The sequence below is a fragment of the Monodon monoceros genome, unplaced genomic scaffold (genome assembly GCF_005190385.1).
Source record: "Monodon monoceros isolate NGI ecotype Baffin Bay Population unplaced genomic scaffold, NGI_Narwhal_1 Super_Scaffold_11, whole genome shotgun sequence".
Lineage (NCBI taxonomy): Eukaryota > Metazoa > Chordata > Mammalia > Artiodactyla > Monodontidae > Monodon > Monodon monoceros.
Window position 1 is genome coordinate 81,806,526 of NW_021703767.1, and position 18,524 is coordinate 81,825,049.

General features: G+C 36.0%; 1 protein-coding gene across 1 annotated transcript in view; it reads right to left on the reverse strand.

Annotated features, from left to right (window-relative positions):
* MAP3K13 (mitogen-activated protein kinase kinase kinase 13) overlaps positions 1-17,316 on the reverse strand; it is a 164,329-nt gene extending 147,013 nt beyond the window's left edge. The window contains exons 1-2 of the mRNA XM_029214129.1: positions 17,228-17,316; positions 15,310-15,436 (exon numbers count right to left, since the gene is read on the reverse strand). The gene's annotated coding sequence lies outside the window, so the exon portion shown is untranslated. The remainder of the gene's footprint in view (positions 1-15,309; positions 15,437-17,227) is intronic.
* Between the last annotated feature and the right edge of the window lie 1,208 nt (positions 17,317-18,524).

Consider the following 18,524-nt stretch of genomic DNA (forward strand, 5'->3'; position numbering starts at 1 on the left):
TATATATATATATATATATATATATATATATATATATATTTGAATCACTTTGCTGTACACCTGAAACCAACACAACATTGTAAATCAACTGTACTTCAATTAAAAAAAAAAAAGGCCACAGCTAACACATAGTCAGTGGTGAAAACTGAAAGCTTTCCCTTTATGATCAGAAACAAGGCAAGGATGCCCACTCTTGCCATTTCTGTTCAACATAGTGCTGGAAGTCCTCATCAGAGCAGTTAGGTAAGAAAAAGAAATAAAATGTATCTAAATTGGAAAGGAAGAAGTAAAATTATCCCTGTTCACAGAAAACATGATCTTATATGTAGAAAACACTATAGACTCCACAAAAAACCCCCGACTAGAACTAATAAATGAACCCAGTGAAGTTGCAGAATACAAAATCAACACATAAAAATCACTAACAATGAACAATCTAAAAAGGAAATTAAACAATCTGATTTACAGTAGCATCTAAAAGAATAAAATACTTAGGAACAAACTTAATGAGGCAAAAGACTTATACACTGAAAACTTCAAAACATTGCTGGAAGAAATTAAAGAAGACACAAGTAAGTGGAAAGACATCCTGTGTTCAGGGAGTGGAAGATTTAATATTGTTAAGATGTCCATACTGCCCACAACAATCTACAAATTAATATAACACCTATCAAAATTCCAATGGCATTTTTTTTGCAGAAATAGAAAAAAAATCCTAAAATTCATATGGAATCTCAAAGGACCCTGAATAATCAAAATAATCTTGGAAAAGAAAATCAAAGCTCAAGGCCTCACACTTCCTGACTTCAAAACACATTACAAAGCTACATTATTCAAAATAGTATGGTACTGGCATAACGACAGACAAAGAGACCAATGGAACAAAATAGAAAACTGAGAAATAAACACTCACTATGATCAAATTATCTTCAACAAGGGAGCCAAGGCTAAACAGTGGTTAAAGATAGCCTCTTCAACCAACAGTATAGGGAAAACTGGATATCCACATGCAAAAGAATGCAGCTGGACCCTTAACCTTATACCATATATAAATATTAACTCAAAATGGATTAAATACCTAAACATAAGACCTAAAACTACAAAACTTATAGAAAAAAACAAAAGAAAACGTCATGACATTTGATTTGGCAATGATTTTCTGGATATGACACCAAAAGCACAGGCAACAGAAGCAAACAGACAAAATGAGACTACATCAAACTTAAAAACTTCTGCATAGCAAAGGAAACAATCAACAGAGTGAAAAGGCAACCTACAGAATGGGAGAAAATATTTGCAAACCACATATCTGATAAGGGGTTAATATCCAGAATATATAAAGAATTCCTACAACAAAATAATCCAATTAAAAAATGGGCAAAGGGTTTGAATAGACATTTCTCCAAAGAAGATATACAAATGGCCAATAAGCATATGAAAAGATACTCAAATTTACTATCAGTGAAATGCAAATCAGAACGAAATATTACCTCACATTGGTTAGGATGGACACTATCCCCCTTGCCAAAAAAAAAAAAATCCCAAAAGCCAAAACCCCAAAACCCCCCAAAGAGAAAATATCAGCTGTTAGTATGTGGAGAAACTGGAACCCATGTGCGTTATTAGTGGGAGTGATGTAAAATAGTACCACCACTCTGGAAAACAGTATGGAAGTGCCTCATAAAATTAAATATAGAACTACCACATGATCCAGCAATCCCACTTCTGGGTGTATAGCCAGAAGAATAGAAAACAGGATCTTGAAGGGATATTTGCACTTCCATGTTCATTGCAATATTATTCACATTAGCCAAGAGGGGGAAGGAAGCTAAATGTCCATCAATAGATAAATGGGTATGGAAAATGTGGTATATACATACAATGGAATATTATTCAGCCTTTTAAAAAGAAGGAAATACTGTCATATGCTACAACATGCATAAATCTGTACTAGTGAAATAAGCCAGTTCACCAAAAAATAAATACAGGATGATTCCACTTATATGAGGTATCTAGAGTAGTAAAACTCTTAGAAGCATAAAGTAGAATGGAGTTGCCAGGGGTTGGGGGAAGAAGAAAAGAGGAGTTGTTCAATGGGTACAGGGTTTCAGTTTTGCAAGATGAAAAAGTTCTGGAGATGTGCTGCACAGTGTGCATATAGGTAACACTACTGTACACTTTAAACGGTTAAGACGTTGTGTGGGGGGCAACAGAGACACAGAGACACATAAGGAAGACAACCATGTGAAGATGGAGGCGGAGATTAGAGCTATGCTGTCACAAAGCAAGCAACACCAAGAATTGTCAGCAAATACCAGAAGTTAAGAGAAAGGCATGGAAATAAACTATACTTCAATATAAAATAAAACTTAAAAAATAATAAAAATATCCAATACCGATTTTTAAAAAAGAGAGAGAGAAAGGGATGGAGCAGATTCTTCCCTAGATTCTTCAGAGAGAGCATGGCCCTTCCAACTCCTCGATTTTGGACTTCTAGCATCCAGAACTGTGATAGAATTGCTGGTGTTTTAACTCATTCTAGTTAGTGGCACTTATTGTTTTGGTAGTCTGAGGAAATTAATACAAGGGACCCATAGAAAAGAGCTTGAAGTGAGTGCAGACCCCCCTGTGTCTGGGGCTCCCAGTTATTCTGAACTGTTATTCTAGCCCCATATTCAGACTTCAAGAATTAAAATTTTAGCTGTTCTCTTCTTATCCCCGTTTATGGTGGTTGCTGTTTCCTCCCATGCTCTGCCAAAGGCAAAACGGTTCCTGTGTCCCATCTCTTCTCAGAAGGGCTTGTCTTTGGAATTTCAGTTCACCTGATTGCCTTGTGAACTCAACTCTCTCATGGGCTCAAGAAAAGTTATGACTTTGTGGATTATCAGGCTTTTTCTCACATTAGAGTGGGAGAAATGTTCTCTTGCAGCTTTCTACATCTTAAACAGAAGCAAAACTCTCCTCCTATAGTTAATATGAACTTTTTTAGATTTAAGAGATTTAAAATTTTTGTATACACTACAAATGGTTTTTTATCTAAAATCATGTCCAGAAAGCACTTTGCTTTATTTGCTCTGTTTATTAATACTTTTAATTTTTGACATAAATTATGTGTACTAAGAAAATGTTATCACTTTGATATTCAATGCCTGTTAAACTATATCTAAACAACTTGATTTCACAAATCTTTATCTTGGTATTTGTTTCCATTTTTGTCTTCATTCTATATATGAATGTGCAATACATATACTAGTGCTTTCTCCTCTGAATTGGATCCATGCTAATTCCTGATTCATGGTTTAGGTTTTCGTTTTTCAAAATAGTCCTTTTAATACTGATGTATCTAATTTTGGTTTTCAAACTTGCTACTTATATTTTGATCTGTCTGTACTAATACCACATGGTTACAAGGGCAGTTGTATTATATAGCACATAAAACTTTGGAAGTCAGTCTTTTCTTCTCGCGCTTTCTTCAGTGATTTTTTTTTTTTTTTTTTTTTTTTTTTTTTGCCGTACGCGGGCCTCTCACTGCTGTGGCCTCTCCCGTTGCGGAGCACAGACTCCGGACGCGCAGGCTCAGCGGCCATGGCTCACGGGCCCAGCCGCTCCACGGCATATGGGATCTTCCCGGACCGGGGCACGAACCCGTGTCCCCTGCATCGGCAGGCGGACTCCCAACCACTGTGCCACCAGGGAAGCCCGGAAAGCATTATTTCTTAATTGCACATTGACAGCATACCTGAAAATATGAAGTGTTTGATAAATAGTAATCAAATGAGTATAAATATATACTGACATTTTGAGAAAGTCTCAGCTTAAATGGGATTTTTCCCATTATGTCAAAACTACTTTGATTTCTGTATAAATAAAACCTTTAATTATTTTATATTCAGCCACATTAAGACAAATAAACAATATTATATTCAACTAATTAAGCCACTTAAGCAATTCTATACATGACTAATTCATTCATTCATTCAACAAATATTTATTTAGTACGTTCTATGAGCCAGGCCCTGTTCTAGGCACTAGGGTTACAGCAGAGAACAAAAAAGACAAAGCAAATCACTCTGCTCTCATGCAGCTTACATTCTAGAGCTGGAAGAAAGAAATAGACAAGATAAATAAGGAAAATACATGGAATGTTATATAGTGAGAAGGAGAAAAAGAAAGCAAGAAAAGGGATTAAGAAGGATGTGTGTGGTGGCCAGGAGGGAGAGTTGTGAGTTAGGTAGTGAAGCTAGTGAAGATCTCACTGAGGAAGTGACCTCTGAGTCAAATCCTGAAGGAGGTGAGGGAAAGTGCCACATGGTTTCTGCAAGATCATTCCAAGCACAGGGAACAGTACCAGCAACCCTAAAACAGAGAGAAGGCTGAAGCAGGTTACCTGGTGAAGAGTAGTAGCAGATCAGGTCAAAGAAGTAAAGGGTTTTTATTAGTAAGATAGGAAGCTACTGGAGTTTTGAGCAGAGTGACTTGATGTTACTTCTGTTTAACAGGATCACTTTGGCTGCTGTGTTAATAGGTTGAAAGGGGCAAGGGTAGAAGAAAAAAGATAATAAGTTAGGAGGTAGTGGTAGAGGTGACTGGACTCTGCCTGTATGTTTAGGGTAGAGTCAACAGGACTTTCTAAAGGATCAGATGGTAGGTGTGAGAGAAACAGAGGAGTCAAGGATAACTCCAAGGCTGAGAAACAGGAATGATCTAATTGTCTGTTACCGAGATAAAAAAACTAAAAAGAAGTTTGATGGGAAGGAAGATTAGGTGTTCAATTTTGAACATGTTAAGTTTGAGATGAATGTTAGACATACAAATGGAAATGTTAAGTTGGCAGATGTATATACAAGTCTGGAGTTCAGAGGAGAGGTCCAAGCTGGAGATTAAAAATTTTTTAGTAATTACAGTATTAAAATTGTGAGAGTAGATAAGAGAAATGGGTCTAGGTAGAAAAGAGATAAGGTCCTAGGATTGAGCTTTAGGGCACTCCAGTGTTTAGGGGTCAAGAAAATGAGAAGAAACCAACAAAGGAGACTAGAAGGAATAGTCAGAGAAGTAGGAGGAAAGCCTGAAGGGTGTGATATACTGGAGGCCGAGTAAAGAGAATGTGTCCAGGAAAAGATAAGTGATTATCTAGGTCAAGGCTGTACAATTATTTAATGACCACACATCCAACTTAGTACATATGTACACATTTCTGAATTATCTTAATATTCTAACCTCTATATTCATTAATGATATTGGATAAAAATCTCATTGACAATCAGGATTTATTTACTAAACAGTACATAAAATATTACAATAGAATATATTAGCATACATGTGTATATGTATGAAGATATATTTTAAATTTATTTTTCAATCTAGAACAGCATTTCCTGAAACCCTATTCCAAGGGTTATGAAGATTTTATGAGCCAAAAAGAGTTCTGGCCACACATAGGTTTGGAAAATGCTTATTTGCATTATAAATTTCCAAAAAAATATGACATTTTCCAAACTTATATCATTATAGAACCCTTTTGGTTTACGAAGTGTCTTTTAGCTGTATCAGCTATTCTGAGTAACACAGTTTGAGAAATATCAAGTTAAAAGCCTGGACAATTTTTTTCGTCCTCACTGTAGCAAAATTTGTGTCAGCAAAGTTGTTGGGGGATATTTTCTTGCTGCCACTTCAGCACTTTTAATGAAAACAAGAGCTCTCTGCTTCTATAACACTTATGCTAGAAGATATGATGACCTTTGCTTTATTTTTACACTGATAGTTCTGTCTGTTCTCAGGTTTTCTACTGTTACTCATCAAATGCCAAAATGAAGAGTTGCTTGATTTCTTTAAAAATAAAGTTCCATCAAATAAATAAAATGTGCAAAGCAAAATCAGTACATTTTAAATTAGAATAATGTATACTTATACACGGTTAGAAAAATGTATACTTATAGATTAAACATAACCCAATATGATCGATTAACCAGCAACATGTTATACATAAAGCTTTTGGTAAAATTACTTTCCCTTTATGCGAATTGTCCACCTTAATGGTTCTGTGGTGTTATTAGTTTCCCCATATTCTGACTTTGAAATATGTGGAACATAAATGATTTTTTTTAAATCCATGTTTTCCTCATTTTCCTAAAAGTCTAATGTTCATTTAGTTCCCATCCTTCAACCTGAAAAATGGGGCAGGGCAGAAGATGTGACTTCCAAAAGTACTGTTTATCTCCAGGTCAAAGATAGAAAGGAGAAAGGTACAAGCAAGAAAAAGTCAAATAAAAGCACATTTTGCCAGTGCAACACCACTTAGCTAAATATTCTCTCCTTTTGCCTCAAAATGCCAGCTTTGTTTAATGAAGCACGGCGAAGTTTACTGGAAGGTCTGCAGTCCACCCCCACTCACATCCCCCACTTTATCTCTGGCCTGCACTATCTCCACAGTTCTCAGTTTTGTTTTGTTTTCATTCATTTCATTTATTTGTTTTAAATGACAAAAAAAGACAAAACAGAATTCAGGAGGTATACTTCTCACGAACACAAACACATGTCTTGGGACTTCCCTGGCGGTCAAGGTGGTTAAGACTTCGCCTTCCAATGCAGGGGGTGCCAGTTAGATCCTTGGTCTGGGAGCTAAGATCCCACATGCCTCGCAGCCAAAAAACAAGAACATGAAACAGAAGCAATATTGTAACAAGTGCAATAAAGACTAAAAAAATGGTCCACATCAAAAAAAAAAAAAATCTTAAAAAAAAAAAAAGACATGTCTTACTGCATATTGTCCCATTTAACTTCACACGTACACAAGGTAGCTCTAATTTTGGTTACTATTGGGTTGGCCAAAAAGCTCATCTTACGGAAAAACCCAAACGAACTTTTTGGCCAACCCAATATATTGGTGAAAGATTTCTTGAAGTCTAATTCACCTACTTAACTCCCAATCCTCCACCCCAATTCAGTGGTTGACTGTATAAAAACTTCGTTTTTTCCCTAGTTTTATGGAGATATAATTGACATATAACCTTACATTAGTTTAAGTTATACAACACAATAATTTGATCACAATAATTTGATATATGCATATATCACAAAAAGAAAAACCTAACTCTAAGCCTCCAATTATCTATCTTAAAAGGAAGCCACAACCACTGGAATCTCATACTACCTCATGAGTAGGAGAAATTAGAGTAACTGATGTCCTCGTTGGTATCTTTGACAGCAAACTTTCAAAAATATCAGATTACTAACTTTGAATCAACCTTGGAAATGTCCTAAACACAACAGAAGCAGAGGCTGACAGCTATGACTGTCATCTCTCAGACACAGCAGAAGCTTTATTATGGATAGACTGTGTACATTTTATACCAGTAGGAAATTTCCTAATACAGAAAGCAAGTTTTTTCTATAAGAGTAATCTCACAAGTTCTTATAGTTAAACCAAATAGGTTTTCTGGGTCCCTACATAAGACTCAAATGTCTGTGACCTGTGCCACAGGACAAAGTTCATGATTCGAGTCCAATTATCATTTCTGAGCAAGCTAACTCTTTAACTAGTCAAACTTACAATCTGCCTTTAGTCACTATGGAGGCCCTTCTATATATTAACTTTACCCAGTTTAATGCTACTATTACATTCACTTTGTTTTCTTCTCTTTATATGTCTTCACCCCTTTGCACTATACGCGTTTTCAGAAGCTACTTCAAATATTTAGAACAAAGCAAGCTATAAATAAATTTAATTAACTCATCTTTTAAAGTCACTTAAAAATATTAGGTCCCCATAATTCGGTTTATAGGACTCATTGTCCCAAATGTGCACCTCTGTGAATACAAGTTAAATTCATTCACCTAATAAATATGTTCTAAGCACTTACATGTGTCAGGCACTGTGCTAGGTGCTGGGAAAAACACTGGTGAATAGGATGTCAGTCAGAGATAAGTACCATGGAGAAAAGTAAAGCAGAGAAGGGGAATAGGGATGCCATGGCGGGGGTGGGGTGAGGTTACAGTTTTAAATAAGATGTCAGAGAGAGCCTTACTGAGAAGGTGATATATCATGACCTGAAGGATCTGAAGATGAGGGATTAAACCACATAGATATCTGCCACATAGATATCTAACACAAGAGCATTCCAGGCAGAGAAGCAAAGTTTCTGAAGCAGAAGAAAGCTTTCTTTCTGAGGATCAGCTAGAAGACCAGGGTGGCTGGGACTGTTAGGAGATGACAGAGAACTAAAACAATATTTACGTTTACCACGTGGGATGCATTGTGAAATTTTCTGTTCTATGTACTTTCGTTTAAAAAAAAAATGCTGGTTACAACTTAGTCAAGCACTAAAGAATTAGTTCTTCCCCAATGAATTGTAATGTGCAACCCTTGGAAGAAGAAGCCATTACCTATTGTTCATGGATACTGTAAAAGTCACCTATTCCTAACTAATGCTATCACCAAAACAGTGGATATCTGTTTTTAGGGAAACAGTTGAATAAGTTAATGCCAGTGGCTTATTTAACCTTAATTCATTAAAGATAATTTAGGTACTCAGAGAAAGATAAATTGGCATTTTCTCTTCTAGCGACCATCAAACTCCCAGTTATGCTAACTATATTCTCTGGAACCTATCTCTACTGAGTCCTCAAACAATGCTAAACTAAGCAGGAGTTTTTTGTTTTTATTAGTCCAGAAATATAAAAGTAAAATAAAAAACATTTAAAGGGAAAACATTTAATACCATCTTTCTACTAGTATGAGGTTAAACCAACCTTAAATGCTATAACGGTCTGGGTGTGAGAGTAGATGGTATTAGAATATTAAATAAAATACCCTTAGGGCCTATAGGTTTTCTCTGTGCTATGAACTAAAGAATAGTTCATTAATTAGACCAAAGTCAAACTGATATTAACCGTTCATTCCTTTGTCACAAGTAGCTGTATGAAGTGAAAAGAAACATTGAGTCTCCTTAGAATCCAAATGCATGGAAAGGGATTAATACTGAAATGATACTCCTAGATCAGCGACTGCAACTCAAAGGGAAAAATGCGTTTTATTTAATGACCAAGTACACAAATACAGACACATACATTTATATATATGTATACCTATGTGTGTGTGTATATATATATGACTAAAACAATATTTACTCTTACCATTTGGGATGAATTGTAAAATTTTCTGTTCTATGTACTTCCATTAAAAAAAAAAATGCTGGTCGCAGCTTAGTAAACAAATTTTGCAAACCAGGTGTATCTTATAACACATAACTGCTCTATAGCATTATCAATGCTAGCTTATAATTTTAGGGAAATTTATAGTCTTCCTCCCTCTTAGAATTAGCCCACTGGAGTATTCTATGTACTCAAAGAAAACAAAAATTAACATAGCCTTGTTACCATGTATCCAGCCTGGACAGGTACATGCTTTCATTCTACTTAAATCACCTACCTTCCTAGGCCCAAGAGCTGAGAGAATAAGAACCATTAACTTTTAGGTTGAGGGTTCTTTTCCCTAAACCATGTAGCCTCTGAGAGCATAATCTGACCTTAAATATTTTTACCACTTCATCCTCATTTTCTTAGTGTTGACTGAAGTTTTTATAAGATACAACAAAAGGCCTGATTCTAAACTTATCATGCCAAGTTTACCCTTCTCTACCAATGAAAACTTATGGCCACAGGACATACACTCTTTTGGAAAGCACTGATTTCTTGGCTGTAGTCTAAAGGGACATAAGCAATATGAAAGACCCTAAAGGCCAAGGAAATTGAAATCAGAGAAAAGGATATAAAATGGAATGTATTAATGGATTTTAGTCCCTTTAAGCTTTTATTTTTGTGAGAGGGTTCAAAGGAGAGCTTAATACAGGTGAGACTTGAGGCTTTTGAAGAGGATCTAAGTCTTGATGAAGTTATTCAAACTCAAATCTTGAATGCATAATCATGGTAGGCCAGAGGGTCTTCAAAAAGTTGTACTGGATGCTTTAAAACAAAACACAAAAAAATTCTACTAGCAAGTCTAATAAAAGTTTTTAAGGGTTTTGAAAAGCTAACTCTTTGATCAGTAATTAATCAGATCACTAGATACGATGCTGAAAGAATAAAAGAAAACAAAAATAAGAAAAGGAAAGAAAGATTTTAAAAAGACATAGTGTACAGAATGGCTAAATATGTTCATTGGTTTATCACTTTGATTAACATTCTTCACTTCAAATTGCAACTGAATTTAAAGTTCTTACAGAACCACCATGGGCTGTAGTCAGATAAAATGATCTAATGATAATTTCCGGAATCTCTTTCACTGCTATTCATGATATTTTATTGTCTTAAAGGGCTTTTGATTTTTGAAAGCATGGCCAAATTATTTGTTGGATGAGACAGCATAAAATGAAGTTGATTTTGTGGGGTAGAGAAAGAAGCTAAATTAGGAATATCATGGTTTGAAACTATTTAAACAGGGAGAAAAATTAACAGAGCCTTAGAATGGAAAAATTCAGACCACTTTGCAAGCTCAAATGAAAAATATACAGTAAATCTCACTGACTATTTATGCTCATTCTAACTTGTTTCTTTTACTTTACCTGCTCCCATAAACCTGCTTTTTTTCCAAGAAAAAATTAAGCTTTTAAAAATAAATAATAATAATAGCAATTTATATTTACTGAGTCTATATTTTGTGCCAGGCACTACTCTAAGCACTTTAGGTAGATTAATTCATTCATCCTCAAAACAATCCCATGAATTAGATATTACTATTATCCCCAATTTACACATGAAGAAACCAAGGTACAGAGAAGTTAAACAATTTCAGGTAGTTTACCTCGCTAGTAAAGAGTGGAGTCAGGATTCAAACTCAGGCCCTCCAGCTCCACAGCACCAAACTACACCCACTATTCTATGAAACTGGTTTCATTACACAAAATTTTCCAGAACTAGGGCTTTCTTTAAATCAGCATTGTGCTATGTCACAATCGTTCACTGCATATTCTGATTAGAAAGTGTAGTGATTAATTTAAGTTTCCCAACAGTAGTAATGTAGAACCAGTTTCAGATGTCACTACTCAGGAGTGACATCCTATAGGAATATCAAAGCAGTTTAAAAATAAAGCATGCCACTTAAATATTAATAGTGGTAGAGGATTATAGGTGACTTTACTCCTTTTGGGGGATATACACATATATTTTTTTCTATATCCTATTTTTTGTAAAGTGGACATGGATTACTTATACAATTTTTTAAAAAGGTTTTTTAAGCATGTCATCACCATTATTTGCATTAATATATACAATAAACTTATTAGATAAGTTTGTTTTTGCTCTATTTGAAGAGAAAAAAAATTCAAGGTAGAGTAGGCTTTATGGTAATAATGAAATAATAATAGCTATTATTTAATTAACACCTAATATAGGCAAATCTTTTACATACTCTTCAGTAAATTCCTATTTTATAGATAAAGAGATTGAGGCTTAGGATGAATAATAAACTTAATTAATAGAACAGCTAGTAGATATTGGAGCCCAGATTCAAATCTGTGTTTACTGTTCTAGAGTCCTTGCTCTTTCCACTGTACAATGCATGTACCCTCTCCAAATGCCAAAATAATGTCTTTTGTTATTAAACACACGGAAGAAATCTTTCTAAAATTTAGGTATTCTTAAATAGAAAATACTGAACATAAATTATTTAAGTTCAGTCAGGGTTATCATTTTGAATATCCATGACCACAGAGGTGTTCTCATCTAATCAAAAGAGCTCCAGGTGCTACAATTTTAAAATTAGTTGGTCCGCTTTCTGACTTCCTTCTTGTCCATACTTGTCAATGTGCCTGCCTCTAATAGGAGCACTTAGCCCACTCAGATTTGTTGCTTCTAGTACACTGTGGAGTTAGATACCAGTTAATTAAGCATGTTAGAACTGTGTCTAAACGTAAATAAACCGAGTAAGGACCTGAGAAAGGCATATAGATTTTGTGTCTTATAATTTGGGAGCTCAGGTAGTTTTATTTCCTGGTTATGAGTAACCTGAAGCTGGTGGGTGAATGACCGGTAGATAAGTTAGCTCTCAGTATTTAAATACAGGGATAACAGAATGTATACACATACTATAATAAACCACTTTATTGCATTATAATTTTTTTTCAGATTTAAAAGATACCTTAATAATAATCTGGTACAATCTCCCATACAATGAGAAATACCCTCTACAACATTCCCAATGCTCAAACTCTGCTTAAGTGACCCTAATGACTTGGAGTTCACTGCCTCTTGACACAATCTGCTCCACTGTTGACTAGTTCTATCTATACCTTCTCTCATTTAGAACTAATTTTGGCCTCAAATACCAGAGAACAAGTATACTTCCTATGGAGTTTCTCCAACTCTTCCAAAGTCTTCTATTTTCTGAACAAAGTAGTCCCAGTGCCCTCAACCTAGAACATCGCAGTTGTCCTTTTATATAATTACAAAATTGATTAAAAACAATTCTCTTGTTCTTCAAGGTTTCTCTAATAATTAATATACAAAAACTGATTGTTTTGTAGGTAATGGGTCTAGTTAATCCATCTTGGTCATACACAACTGGAATGCTAAGAAAAGCTTAGGGACCTAGCTCAATTCCAAATGAACAGCAATAACCTTTTCAGTTCTTCCTTCTTTTCCCCCCACCCAAAACAATGCCACAAAACAGAATCTTAAAAAATACCCTTAACCATATCTTGCATGTTACTAGATTTTAACTTTCTCATTCTCAGGCTTTTGTCTACCTTCACATCACTTGGACCCTGTGAATGATCTTAAAACTTCCAAAATTTTTCAAGCTATTCTAACTATTATGAATTACCCCATAACAGGCCTAGCTCTGAGGCCTTAAACTTCTGATTTTTTTTTCTCTTGCATTAGCTGGATATCTTCCTCTGCAGAATTTGTAGTTTTCACATAAAATGTATGTGAAAAAAATATATATATGTATTAAAAATATGTGAAATAATATATATACACATTTTAATATATACTGTATTATACATCTTTGTACATACACAAACACACAGGTATCTTCCCAATTCTATGTTCTCTACATATAACTTACATTCATCTATAAGTCACCTTTACCATATTCATCTTGACTTAGGAAAACACAGTCTACCCTTGGATTCAATTCATTGCTATCCATTCTCTTAGCAAGGATAAGAAGTCCCACTCTAGGCATCCTGCCCACTGGTTTCCTCCTGGTGGCCAGTAGTGATTAGTCCCACAGATCTCAAGAAGCAAAACATCATTTAATAGAAATGATTATATGCAAAACAGTCTGCCAAAGTGTGGTATAAAACACCTGGCATACCATAACCTGTTCTATTCCATTAATCATGACTCAGCCCCTAGATTAGTGACCTTCATTTTGCTTTTAACAAGATACACATCATGTATTTTACATGATAGTAGTATCATATAGGTATGTATCTTACATAGCCTATTCTCAAGCAAGTTTCAAATAAAATCTCTCCACTAACAAAATGTAGATTATTATATCTTTAAATTTCTTGTATAACTCATTTTACTGACCTACTACTGTTATTCCAAATTTCCCCCATAACAGAGAGAACAAGCCATTCTTTGAAATGTCTTAGGCCAGTTCCAGACATCAAGAACAAAGTGAAATAGTAACGATAAGATGTGTTTAAAGAGTAGAATCACTGAAGAGTAATTCAAATCAAATAAAGTCCATCCCATTCGGTAATAAGGAGAGGTTCAGAAGAACCATGCCAATGCAACACAAACATAGCTTGCAAACAAAGGTAACAACATCCATATCACCTGGGAAGGTCAGCCACACAGTATGAATTGTGTATGAGCACTGAATTCGACAACACTAAGCACCTAATTTATTCACAAATTCTTACTATGAATAATAATCTAATGTCAAGGTTAAAAACCTATTAAAATATCACCAAACCTTTCATGCAGCTCTGAAATAAACTTAACTCACTTGTGCAACCCCACTCCCTCTGAACAGTGCAAATAATCATAAGGACAAAAGTCATAAGGAATAATAGTGGGCTCCCATAATTAGCCTAAAGCCTTGCTGTTTGTTTCTCAGTATTATAAAAATAAAAACATGTCCATAGTAAAAAAAAAAATCAATCCATCAGAAGGAGAATACAGAAAAAATATGAGTCTTCTTCCTACTCTAGATTTCTAGTTTCATTCCCTGGGGGTACCTATGTCAGTAGTTCCTTATATATATAGATTTGAAGAAATTTTACAAGTATATACAGAAATATATGCTTTTAAAAACACAAATGAAAACATACTATACATACCATTCTGCATTGTTTTTCTCAGTTAACAATGTATCTTAGAGATTTTTCCATATCTCCACCTACAGATCTACTTCATTCTAACAGCAGCAAATACTACATTATATGAAGGCATTTATTTAACCAGATGTCTGTTGAGGGATGTTTAGGTTATTTCTAGTTTTTTTTTTTTTTTTTAAATAATATGGTGATGAATATCTTTAAATACAAATTTTTGTGTGCAAGTGCAAATATATCTGAAAGATGAATTCCTAGAAGCACAGTCTATTTTTAGAAGTGAACAAATTCTAAACAAGAAGCCGGTTTATCTATAGAGGAGACCAGGAAAAACTATAAGTTTAATAATTAGTGATTAAAAGGTGCCTAATATTATTGCCAAGTTAGAAGTTAAAAGTTTTGAAAATTAAAAACTCCTCAACTAGGAAAGATAAAATAGAAGAAAGAGAGAACTTTTACCCCTGGGACAGAAAGATAAAAGGCCTGGAAAATGAATCATCTAAGATATTTTTTAAAAGAACAAAGAAGAAAAAAATAAAAAAAGAAAATAGCATAAATAAGGTAGGATTTAAAAAAAAAAAAGACATTGAGGGGCCTCTTTTCTTGCTTTAACCTAAGGCATAAAATAAAATTGGCTAGATTTGGGACAAATACTATTACAGAGCCAAACCTGGATGTGAGATGACCTAACGACTGCTTGAGGTCCCATACCTACAGGGTTGATATACTCCACCAGGCTCTAAAATGTTGAAAGGAGATCTCCCCCCCACCCCCCAAAGAAAACAGAGCAATAATCTTCCAGGAATAACATATCTTGTCAATCTCTTTAATTTCTGATCAATTTTACAGAGAAATAGTAACAATAGCCTCATATATACTGAACAAAGCTCAAACCTCTTTGGAAGGTCCAGATTAAAACATAATTTAAAGAGGTTCAGCCTATATTTTCAATCACAATCCCACAATTTTCTAGACCAATCCAGGGCTATTTCTCCCTAACATAAAACAGTTAAAAACTTACCTTTCCCAAAGTGCTAGGATTTGAATGCCAAAATACAATCTGATTCATGTTTTTGTCCATTAATGGTCCGTGGGTTTCTTTAAATGAAGTCCATGTTAGCGTCCACAGATCTCAGAGTTCTGCAAAACTGAAAACCTCAAGAATGTCAATGCACATACCCAAGTTACCACTTGGATACCAATTTATGATGAATATCAGTTATAATAATTATTATGAATATAGGCATTTAGATGTGCAAAAACAGTGGACATGACATCGAACAGCACATTGAGGTAGCAAAATTAGACTTTATGACATCAATATTAATACAAATCTAGAGGTACCAATTTTTTATGTATCCTAAAAGTGGCACCATAGTAAGAGCACACAAAGGTGGGGATGATTTGGATACCAACAGTTTCCAGAAATTGGGAAACAAGGTTTAAAGGCAGGCAAACTTTAAAAAATTAGATGTCTTCAATAAGGTATTCACATGCCTACTTTTAGTTTTTTCCAACCTATTTTTAAGAACAGCTTAGATTGTTAAATCTAAAAATGCTTACTAGTTTCTTCTTTGTAAAGCAAACAAACAAAAAGCCTTAAATTCAGGTTTTCCTACTCCGTTATATCCAATCTAATAATAACATTCTAGAACCACTTAGGAGCTACTACCTCATTTGATAGCATGAAACCCATACACATAATCACCTCCCTAGATCTAGATCAATCACTGCATCTAGATAGTGATTCATGCCCAGATCTTACTACAAGCCTGATGTGTCACATGCACTTTTTTCCCATTTGAAAACCAAAAAGAATCTGGTTACAATACTTGTTCTTTAGGTCTATGCCTACTCTTTATTCCATTCAAGACACCTAAACAAATACTTTACAAAGGAAACAATTTAACCTTCAGGGATTCATTCTTTTGGAAGCCTCCTACAACTGTTTGGAAGGAGTTAACCTTTTGTGTACCCACCAGGTGAAACCTCTGACTGGATTTTTATAGATTACTATTTTCATCTTTGTTATGAAATACTTCTCACTTATAGCTCAAATGTAAAAATACCTCAATTTAAGGAAGAAAACATTATGAAAAACAAAGCAAGTTCATATTACTGAAAAGAAAGCACTTAGAACACTAATTAGAAGCTCAGTGCTACAACTGCAGCTTATCATTTGATGGCCAACTCCTGTCTGGTATCATTCACCTGGAAGTTATTCCCAGAAAAGTAAAGGAACCTGAAAAAAGCCAAATTGATCGCCTTTCCTCTCTACCCACCCCAGAGAAAAATATTAAGACACATTTCTAAATTTCAATAACTACAAAACAATAACAACAATATCCCAAATCTCTACTGCACTGACATCCTCAAAACCACTATTAGCAAACTAAGCTGGCATCACTTCTACATTCACAAGTAGGAGCACTGAAGTTCAGAAGTTCCCCCAGCTGATCCAGAATTGGGTTCGTGCGTTCATTAATTCATTCATTTGACAGCATCTAAAGATGCCTAATAGTGGCAAAGCACTGCCCTGGATTAAGAGATGAAAAGACGATGTCGCTGTCCCCTACTAGCAGAACAGGACGGGGGACGGAGTAGGAGGGAAATGAACTCTAGGTCAGCTCATCTCAGTGCCCAGGTTCCATCTCTTCACCCCCGAGCGTCAACACTCATGAGCCTGTGACCCCCAGCCATGACCGATTCCTAGAAGACTCAGCCTGTATTTCCTCAACGACCTCGGCCCTCACGACCCCGTTCCCAAAGTTCCTCGTATCCCTGTCTCTCCAGGGAGTCCCACGCCAGGAAGCCTTTCCTTCAGACCCCACCTCATGCGAGATCCACGTTTCCCCGCCCGAGCTTGGAGCTTCTAACAATCTGAGCCCCCAACCCCAACTTTCACCCTTGCCCCGGTCCAGGTTCGGCCCGCAGGTTACCTGCCTGGGATCCGTGGTTCCAGGATGACCACGGACGCCCCGCCCCGCCCATCGCGACGCCCTCCACAACCAGGTACCGCCTCCAGGGCGTAACTTCCGGGTGTCGCGTCCGGCCCGAACTCCTCCCGGCGCCGCAGTCCCGCTAAGCGCCTGACGCCGCTAGTTGACGCCACTTCCTGCCTGTTCCTCGGTTCCCCTGGGTTCCAGGCGCTCTCCCATCCTTGTTTACGCGGTTTTTTATGCTTGCTTTCCTAAACTCCGGCTATGTAGCCCAGCCTGGAGAAGAGCATTTTTTTTGTTTTTCAAACTTCTTTGCCAACTTCTGCAGTCTTCCCTTAGACGATCACTTCCTTCTGCTCCTTCTGTACTTTGAACTCATCACTGTTCTCTGGACTTGTCAGGCCGCTCGGAGAATCACAAGGTTTTCTCAATGTTGCTCAAGTGATGCTGCCTCTCACTTGTAACGGTATTACCTAGGCAAGTTACTTAACCTCTCGGTGTCCGTTTCCTCAAGCGTGAAACAGACAATATTAGTACCTAGAATATAAGGTTGGTGTGTGTATTACTTGAGATAATATATGGAAAGCGCTGGCATAGTGAAAGCATTCAATGAGTGTTTATTACAAACGCTCTCTGGTTTCCTGTTGGAACATGCAGATGGTAAAGGAGCTTGGAACCGATTTTCCTCTTATCCTCAGCTTTTAATTAAGTGATTAATTAATGATGCTTGGTACTTCTGAACTGTGAGCTCCTCCAGACAAAGATGGAATTTTGTATAAGAATCCGTTTTGACGCTCCTTGAAATCACCTGCTTGGTTATTGTGCTAGGTACTGAGGGAAAGATGAGTAAAACCCAAGCCCTGCCCTCAAAAATATGGAGATGCATAGTAAGTTATTATGGGAGGAAGAGAGTCAACCCAGGAAAAAACAGATGGGACCAGCTGAGCTGAGGATTTATCTTTAGAACAAAAAAAATTCACAGAATGTTAGAACTGAAAAGAACTTTAGAGGTAATTATTTAGTCAACCTCTTGATGTTACAAGTAAGGAAAATTGGATCCAGAGAAACAACTGACCAAAAGTCACAATTAATGGCAGGGCTAGGACCAGAAGTAGAGTCTAAAAATACTCACTACCTTCCTCCATTTCCAAAATATGCCTCAAGGTGTTAATAAGGTAAAAGCAGATTCACTTGCAAAACCTTCACTCTCAAGTGAAAAGGACTAGGGAAATCCCAGTCCAAAAGAGACAAGAGCAGTGGAACCCAGCAGTTGCCACAGGATTCTGATGATCGTGTG